Below are 8,412 nucleotides of genomic sequence, written 5' to 3'. Positions count from 1 at the left end.
TAAAAAATTTGTTTATTTATTTTTAAACAAATTTAATTTGTTTATTTAAAATTTCAAAAATTTAAAAAATTATTAAAAAAACTTGATTTAAAATATATATATATATATATATATATATATATATATATATCTCGTGGCCCCTCCGCTCACTCGCCACCTATGGTGGCGCGGCCCTAGGTGGAGGGCCTGCAAGTAGATCCTCCACCCAGGGTCGCGTCACCATGGGTGGCGGGTGGGCGGGGGCTATGCGTGCAGACCCTCCGCCTAGGGTTGTGCCGCCAGGGGCAGCGGGCGGGCAGGGGGGCGATTCTGAGAATCGTCCCCCCGCCCGCCCACCGCCCGTGGTGGCGTGGCCCTGGGTAGAGGGTCTGCGTGCTGACCCTCTGCCTAGGGCCGTGCCACCATAGGTGGCGGGCAAGCGGAGCAGCACCGATTTTTTTTCTTTGAAATAAAAAGAAATACGTTAAAAAAAATTCAATTTTTTTAATAATATTTTTAATTTTTTAATATTTAAATTTTAAATGTTTTAATTTTTAATAAAAGAATAATTTTTTTAAAATTTTTTAATATATGATGATGATGATGATGATGGTGGTTAACGTCCGCTAAGACCAAACTTTGGTCTATCAGAACTAAAGAAACGAATTATTTTTTTTAAATTAAAAAAAAATTGTTTAAAAAAAATGTGTTTACATTTTTTATTTTTATTTTTAATATAAAAAAATTTTATAAATAAAAAAAGAAATTTGTTTATTTTTTTTAATTTGTTTAATAATTTTTTTAAATAAAAAAAAGTTTAAATTTTCTAATCTTTAATTTTTTGTTTTTAAATAAAAAATATAAGCTTAATAAAAAAGTTTTGTTTTTTGTTTTTTGTTTTTTTGTTTTGTTTTTTTTTTTTTTTTTTTTTTTAAATTAAAAATACTTCTTTAAAACTTTAAATGTTTTTTAAAATTTATTATTATTATTATTATTTTATTTATTTATTTTTTTGAAAAGAAATATATGTATTTTTAAAATTTTCATTTTTTTTTTTGTTTTTTTTTGTTTTAATAATATGAGTTTTGTTTTTTTTTTTTTTAATATTAATTTTACTAGTTTTTTTTATTTTTTTGGGTTAATTTTCTATTTTTTTTTAATCTAGTTTGTTTTTAAATGTTTTTTTTGGTCAATGTTTTTTTTATTTTTCTATTTTTACTTACTTAATTTTATATATATTTTTTAAATTTTGTTTTTTTTTTTTTTTCAAGTTCTTTTATGGTTTATGAGATAATTTATTTATTTTTAACATTTTTTATTTTGTCTTTTTTGTCTTTTTTTTATGATGATGATGCTGATGATGATGATGGTTAATGTCCACTAAGACCAAACTTTGGTCTATAGGACCTAAAGAAACGAATTATTTAGTTTGATTTAAAATTTTATTTCTATGCTCAAAAAGCTTAGAGAGAAGCCTCCTGATCTCACTGTAATTTTGACAACGTAAAAGGCTAGGAAGGTTAGTATTGCAACAAAGATTTGAAACTGAGATCTAATGTGGTTGTACACGGGGCACTCTAAGAGGAAGTGATTTTCATCCTCGATGTTCGTATTCTCACAGAGATTGCAGAACCTTTCCATCCATGGTGTTTTAGGAACTGTCCAACGACCCGTTTCATTATGGAGCTCATGAGAGTTCATTCTAACCTTGGCTATATTAATTTTCTTCTTTGAGCTAGATAAAACAGAGAGATACTTTTGATCTTCTAGGGTGGGGTTGATGACCTCCTTATAATATCTTGATTTTCTTTTAGCTGCTAAACACACCACATTTTTTCTTTGAACTTAGAAGTAACGATATTTTTAATGTTATTAATGTTTTTCAATGCAACATTCTCTTCGATCTCTCAATGGTTTAACCAGGCCCTGGTGTCTTTATACCAACCTTATTTGAGCCTTAGGTGGTTTTGGCTAGAATTTAAAGCTAGCTTAGGAAGTCTATGGTCTCCTATGTTATTGAGTTTGTGCTTGTACAACAGAAGCCTAGTCACAGCTAGGCTCTCGATAGGGGAAAGACACATTTCTATAAGGAGAATAGGATAGGGTGTGTTGCTTTTAATTTTGAGGTTATACGTTATAAAATGCTTCTGGATTTGCTCAATCTTTCTCGAGGATTCTCTAGAGATGCTACAACCCCAAACCTCACATCCATTTTTATATTTGTTTTTTTTAAGTAATCAACATTTAAAAAAAATAAATAGAACAACTTGAAAATTGGTTAAGTAATCATAATTAAAAAAAAAAATTGGACATGATAAATTTTAAAGTGTGAAAAATAAGTCCTCTAAAAAAAAGCTATGTTGCATCAACACGTTTCAAAATCAACATGAAAACCACTAAAATTTAAAAACAAATATTTATATTTGATACATAAGAAAATTTAAAGTGTCAAAAATATGCTCCCAAAAAAAAGAATTGTATTCTACATTACCACTTTTCAAAATCGGGTCACGTTTTTACTACCCCTACGAAACGGGTAATCGTATCGGTTATTTAAAGTGCCAAAAACTATGCTCTAAAAAAATATGTGTGTTCTGCATCGCCCCTTTTCAAAATCGGGTCAATTTTTTGCTATCTTTACAAAACGGGTAACAGTATCAGTTCCCGTTTCAAAGTTTACGTTGTTGTGTCTTTGAATTATTCATGATAGATATTTTCTTGTACTCCATCTTCACTCTCCAAAGGGTTTGAATCAGTGTTGGAACCTTCCAAGTCAGCAAGAGTTGTCATCTCTTTGTCTTGGTCCAAGATTCTTTATGTCCTTCATGATGGTTCTTCCTTTTTCTTCTTCTTCACAAGTGCCTTCTTGTAACCTCTCCTTGATAACCTCCCTTGAGCATCACCCTGCCATGTTGAGATGATAACACTTGCAAATGAAGTCTACTCATGACAAGCCAACATCAATTTGAAAACCATCTACTCTACCTTTGTTTTCTCATGGAAAGTGTTGACTATGATGGGTCTGTGCAAGGGCTGAGAGGGAGAGGCTTCCTTGGAGGCATTGTGAAATTACAAGAGGTAAGAAGTGGGAGAATTTATAAAAGAAATGTGTACTGTAGTAGTGCAAGAGGAAGAGACAAGCATGTGTGTGAAGTACTAGAGATAATTAATGGGGGCTTAAGGGTTGAAGTTTCCAAAGAGAGAGAAAGATATAACGTATTGCAAATTTCTCTACTGCAAGGGTCTAGGGATGCCTCATTGCTGATTGGAACTGCACACTTTGAAAAGTAGGAGAGGATTGACAGAGCTTCTGTGCAGTGGGAAAGTCTAGGAGACAAGGGTGGAGTGATTGTTGACTGTGACTACTTGATTCTAGCTTTGACGAAATTTCAGGTTGGAAGGGTGTATACTCTAGAGTTACTTCAGGGTTCTTAGGGCAGTTTTCTTCACTTCCAGACTCACTTAAAAGAGGGCTATAATGAGTTTCTATAAAATTATTTAGATCTTGGCCACGAGATCTCTTCCTAGTGTCTATTTTATATATTTTTCCACTTTGCATTGTTCTAGTTTCTTCTTTGGATCTTCTCCCAAACATAAGTAACTAATAATTTGACTACATTCGTAAAATTCCATTTTCGCACAAAAGCATCTTAATCCAAATTTTTAGAGATCTCAAGAACTTACCTCATAGCCCTTTGAAATATTTCTGTTATGCTTCGCTATAGGACACAATCGAGTCTATCGTGAACTCAGTAATGAATCCTCCCAAGATGCTATCAATCTAGAAATCAACAGCTCTTGAGATCCTATTGTCGGTGTTCTTGAGTCGCTGTATTAGTTCAGGAGTCCACTCCTTAGGTTCGTCTCCTTTAAAACATTTTTTTCTCTCAGTTAACCTTGATATCCACTCGTATAGCTCCACATGGAACGAACTTAAGAAGATTTTTTATTTATATTCAAAAATTTACTTCTCCAACCACCTTTCAGTTGACAAACGAGGGCTTCTATTTTCTTTTTCTAGAAATTCTCGTTCCTTCTGTTCTACCCACTCTTGGATTTCTTTCTTCGATGAATGCCACATAAACATATCCTTCAAACAGATCTGGGTCCCAATAATAGAAGCATGTGTTGGCTTAGGTTGGGCTGACCTAAGTTCGATTCTTTACTGTGCACCAACAATACCCTCAATCACTGGCCCTTTCGGAAATGACCTGCAAACAAGTTGCAGCCTCAACCGAAGTGACTATGGGAGGTTGCAGAACCAGGTTTCTGCAGCCTTGAGGGATACTGTGATGTGGAAATTTTGTGGTATTTTATTCTGCTTTAACACTTATAAACTACTTTGCATTCATGAAATACTTCACATTTATATATTACTTCGCAAAATTACATTCATCACTTAACATATCATAAACATCCATAAACTTCACAGTACTGAAATAAAGTGCAGATAATAAGAAAATCAACACATGAAGACACAAATTTTACCGTGGTCCATCCCAACGTGGGACTACGTCCAAAATAAATGTTGCTTATAATAAATAATTTGGAACAACTAGTTCTTCACCTGTGCACACGATTGCAGGTTGTCTGCGCACTAAGTTGCAGACCCAGGCCTCTGCGCATTCAATTGTGGAGCTTTGTCCCTTTCTCCAAAGTAAAAAGCACAAAGATACAATGATAAACACAGATATGGATGTAATTCTTGATGCCTTCCTTCTTTATTATTCATCCCTATATATACTATTACATTGAGGGATTACATTGCTACATTACCATGGTTTTCAAAATACAAGGGATTATAATCCAAAACCATTCAACTTTTACAACATTATATGCTTTTACAAAAAGGGAGGGGCTTCACCGCGAATCCCCTACACTGTGCGGTGATTTTACTTTGTGATCTTTGTTGTGCTCCGATGCTCTGTTGTGCGGTCCACTTTGCACTCCGTGACATCCTTTCTACTACGCGCTCTACCCACAAAATTCAGACTCCTTGCCCAAAATCTAGCCAAGTTGGGTTGCGCCCAACAATACTCTTCTCTAGATGCTATCAATGACAATTCATTAGCAGGAAAAAAAATTATCTCTTCCTTTATACCCTCAACAAATGTTCTAATAATCTTACCTTACTATTAGGTTTTTCCCTATAGGGTATAACACGTCATTAATTACCTCATTGTAATTTCCAAATATAATATATGAAGAAGGAACTCTCATTGTGGTGTCTCCCATATGATACTGACACACATCCTTCACTAGAAGAGGTATTATTCTAGGAGACTTTTGGCCTCCACGCATTTTATGGGTCTTTCCGCTACTTGGTACACCATATGCAAACACTTTTCCAGTTACACCCTCCATTGCACCAATAACAAGATGCTAGGAAACTACATCAGAGACATGCCATGTGGTAAGTACTGGTCCAAGAACTCTATAAAATATATAATCCATCAATGGATTGTATTCATTCCATCTACATACCAAGCTGTTTCATCTTCCTTTTCAATTTCTCATGCACTAAGGGGCCAAAGTCTAGTGGTGATAATAACACTCTCCTTAGCTTTGTTGAAATTTGTCCCGTTAGTCACTAGAGCCTTTGCATATCTGGTGGTCTCCAGTATTGTAGCAATGATGTTGCAACTCCTGGGACTCCCTTCTTTACTTTTATCAACCCGGTAGTTCGTAACAAACTTGGAAGCAACGGTGCTATATGCACAAGTACTAGCTCTTGCTGTAGGTTGTCACTTGATCAGCTGGCACAAGTCCGCTAGGAGCTTAAGCCAACTTCTATGAGCTCTTAGAAGAAGCTTTTAACTGTGATGGATGAAAGCTAACCCAAAAGAGGCTAGTCTACTTGCAGAAAGGAGATGAAAGCTGAAAGGAAATGCAAACCCTAGCAAACCCTAGTTTTATCGACTAACCCTATTGGTGCAAGAAAAGAGATGAAAGTTGCTGAAATGGATGCCATTGATTCTTTGAAAGGTAAAATGCATGTAACTAAGCTAATTTGGAAGTAAACTTTGGAAAAAATGTCTTTTTGTATTTTTGAGTAATCTTGCAGAATTATTATGAATGTGCTTTAACTATTTGTTTTACTGTGCAGAGGTTGACTGGAGAAAGGAAATGGAATGGCCACTTGCAAGAGGTTAGGAAGGTGAGAAGAGGGCCTAAGGGGTCCCTAGCACCCTTCCAGAGAGTTTCACAGTGATCATATCTTGAAAAACTGCTCACGTGAACTTCTACAGGAAGTCTGCAGGGGTTCTACAGGATGTTCTACAGGAAGTTCTACAGGAAGAGCCGAAAGAGGATTCTAGAGGGTTGATGGAGGAAAAGTGGTAGGAAAGTGGGAATGGAGGATGGATGAGGATGTGAAGGGGTCTAGGATCTGGTAAATGAAGCTAAGGAGTGATGAAGGTGGTTGGATTTGTTCAAGGATGGAGGGAGCAATGTTGCACAAAAATGTAGAAATTAGGTCAAATTGGAAAAGTGTGGCGAATGAAGGGAAGGAATCTGGAATTAGGGGTTGGAGTAGGTTGTATGATGAAGGAAGGATAGGCAGGGATGTATTACAGGTGTTCTGCACACTATTTTCTGAAACTGATTGAACAAAGATGAGAAAGACTAGAGATCTATCTATTTTGACCTAATCTGACCTAAAAACCAGAAACATGATGAGCAGAAGGTTATAGACAGGAAATCATGCAAAGTAACTATGGAAACTAAGCAAGAATAGATCTAAGCATGCAAGTACAACTGGTACCAACTTTTCCAACTAGAAATCTAACACTAGCAATTGCATGGAAAGGCAAAAACAATGTTTTTGTGGCAGCAAGTATGCCTTGGTCTCAGCTCATGGTCCCAGGGAGGGAGAGGTGAGATCAAGGATTGCTTGATGGCCTTTTTGCAGATCTTTTCTATTACCAAACTATCAAATCAACCTGAAGCATGAAAAGTTATTTTAATCATCAAAAGCAACCTAAGTAACAAAGCAAGATCTTAACCTAAAGGACATAAATTATTCTATGAATGTAGCAAAGACACATAAAAGTACACAAAGGAGGTACTGGCACTTGGGTTGGGCCCAACCCCAAGAGCTACAACCTCCTAAGAAAACTCAGAGCTGGTGCAAAGTGAAATTTATCTCCATTACTCAAAAAATAATCATGTCACAAAAATGTTTACAGCAAGAGCTCGAAAATGAGCTGAAAGGCAGAGCAGCACCAAAGTGCGAAAAACAACTGTTCAAGAGCTAAACTATCAAGGCTTGAAGCCTTCCTACTTATGCACCACAAGGACCCCCAACAGCCCTCCTTAACTTGAGGGGCTTGGCTGCTCAAAATTGCAGTTAATCAGCCACTTCACAAAATCTGCTCGGCTGCCCCTGGAAATCATCTTTGGTGGGCTGTTGAACTCCGAGCTGATGGTGGAGAACTCGAGGAAGGGGTCATTTAGTGCAGGAGACACCCTTCCTACCAATCCTCAGCCTTGTTCCCTCGTATTTGGCTATCAACTGGCTCACAAATGCTTGACCTTGGTCCAAAAGATGTCCAAAAATCTGCAATAAGCACGTATTAGACTTTGTGGTCAAGTGACTATTCTTATTCGTTCAATTAACATAGACATATTCAAAAGCATGCATGAAACTATGAAGAATGGTGGATTAATCAAGAATAATAGGCAAGTGAGCCCAATAAGTTACCCATTTTTGGGGCTCATCAATATCCATACTATGGTCTGTGTTGGGAAAACAGATTAGGCGAAAAGTTGCATCCAATGTCAGGCATGGGAGATAGGCTCCGTCTAGTGGACATGGACACGAAGCTGAAGTTGAAGTTGGAGGCATGTGAAGATGAATTTGTAGAAGCCGGAGACATTGAACACTTAGGAACCAATAGTGATGTCTTCTCATACTTTGTACTGGACTTGGAAACCATTAAAGAAAGGTTGAAAATGCTTGAAATTACTCCATTGGAAGTAGAGGAACCCTTAATACAAGCTCTGAATCTGCAAAACCAGGTGAGTCATAATTAAGGGTTATTGATGATGTGGGAAATATTACATTAAAAAAAAAGTCTGTCATTCACAGACAGGTCGGTTTTTTATCCTCACAATATCCCCTGGGTGGGCCCACCCAAAGGGTCCTCATGCCCATCCAACCAAACTATCCAACCAAATGGTCAGGGATTGATCTTGATGGACCCAAGGAAAATTGAACCCACACCTCATGATAGAGGGCCAAAGATTTGACAGGGGGATTCAACCAACTGGGATACCCATAAGGTCACATAGACAAGTCTGTTACCATAACATGCATGGCTAGAATAAAAACTCCACTCTATGAACATTAGAGTATGTAGGGATACTCCCATAGGAAAATTATTGTATGAGAGTGATTTCACTAAATGTAGTTATAGTTGTATAGAAGAAGGA

The sequence above is a fragment of the Pinus tabuliformis genome, chromosome 5_1 (assembly GCF_031772625.1).
Source record: "Pinus tabuliformis cultivar Carrire ecotype Pingquan chromosome 5_1, CPIR1, whole genome shotgun sequence".
Taxonomy (NCBI): Eukaryota; Viridiplantae; Streptophyta; class Pinopsida; order Pinales; family Pinaceae; genus Pinus; species Pinus tabuliformis.
This window is presented reverse-complemented; position numbering follows the sequence as displayed.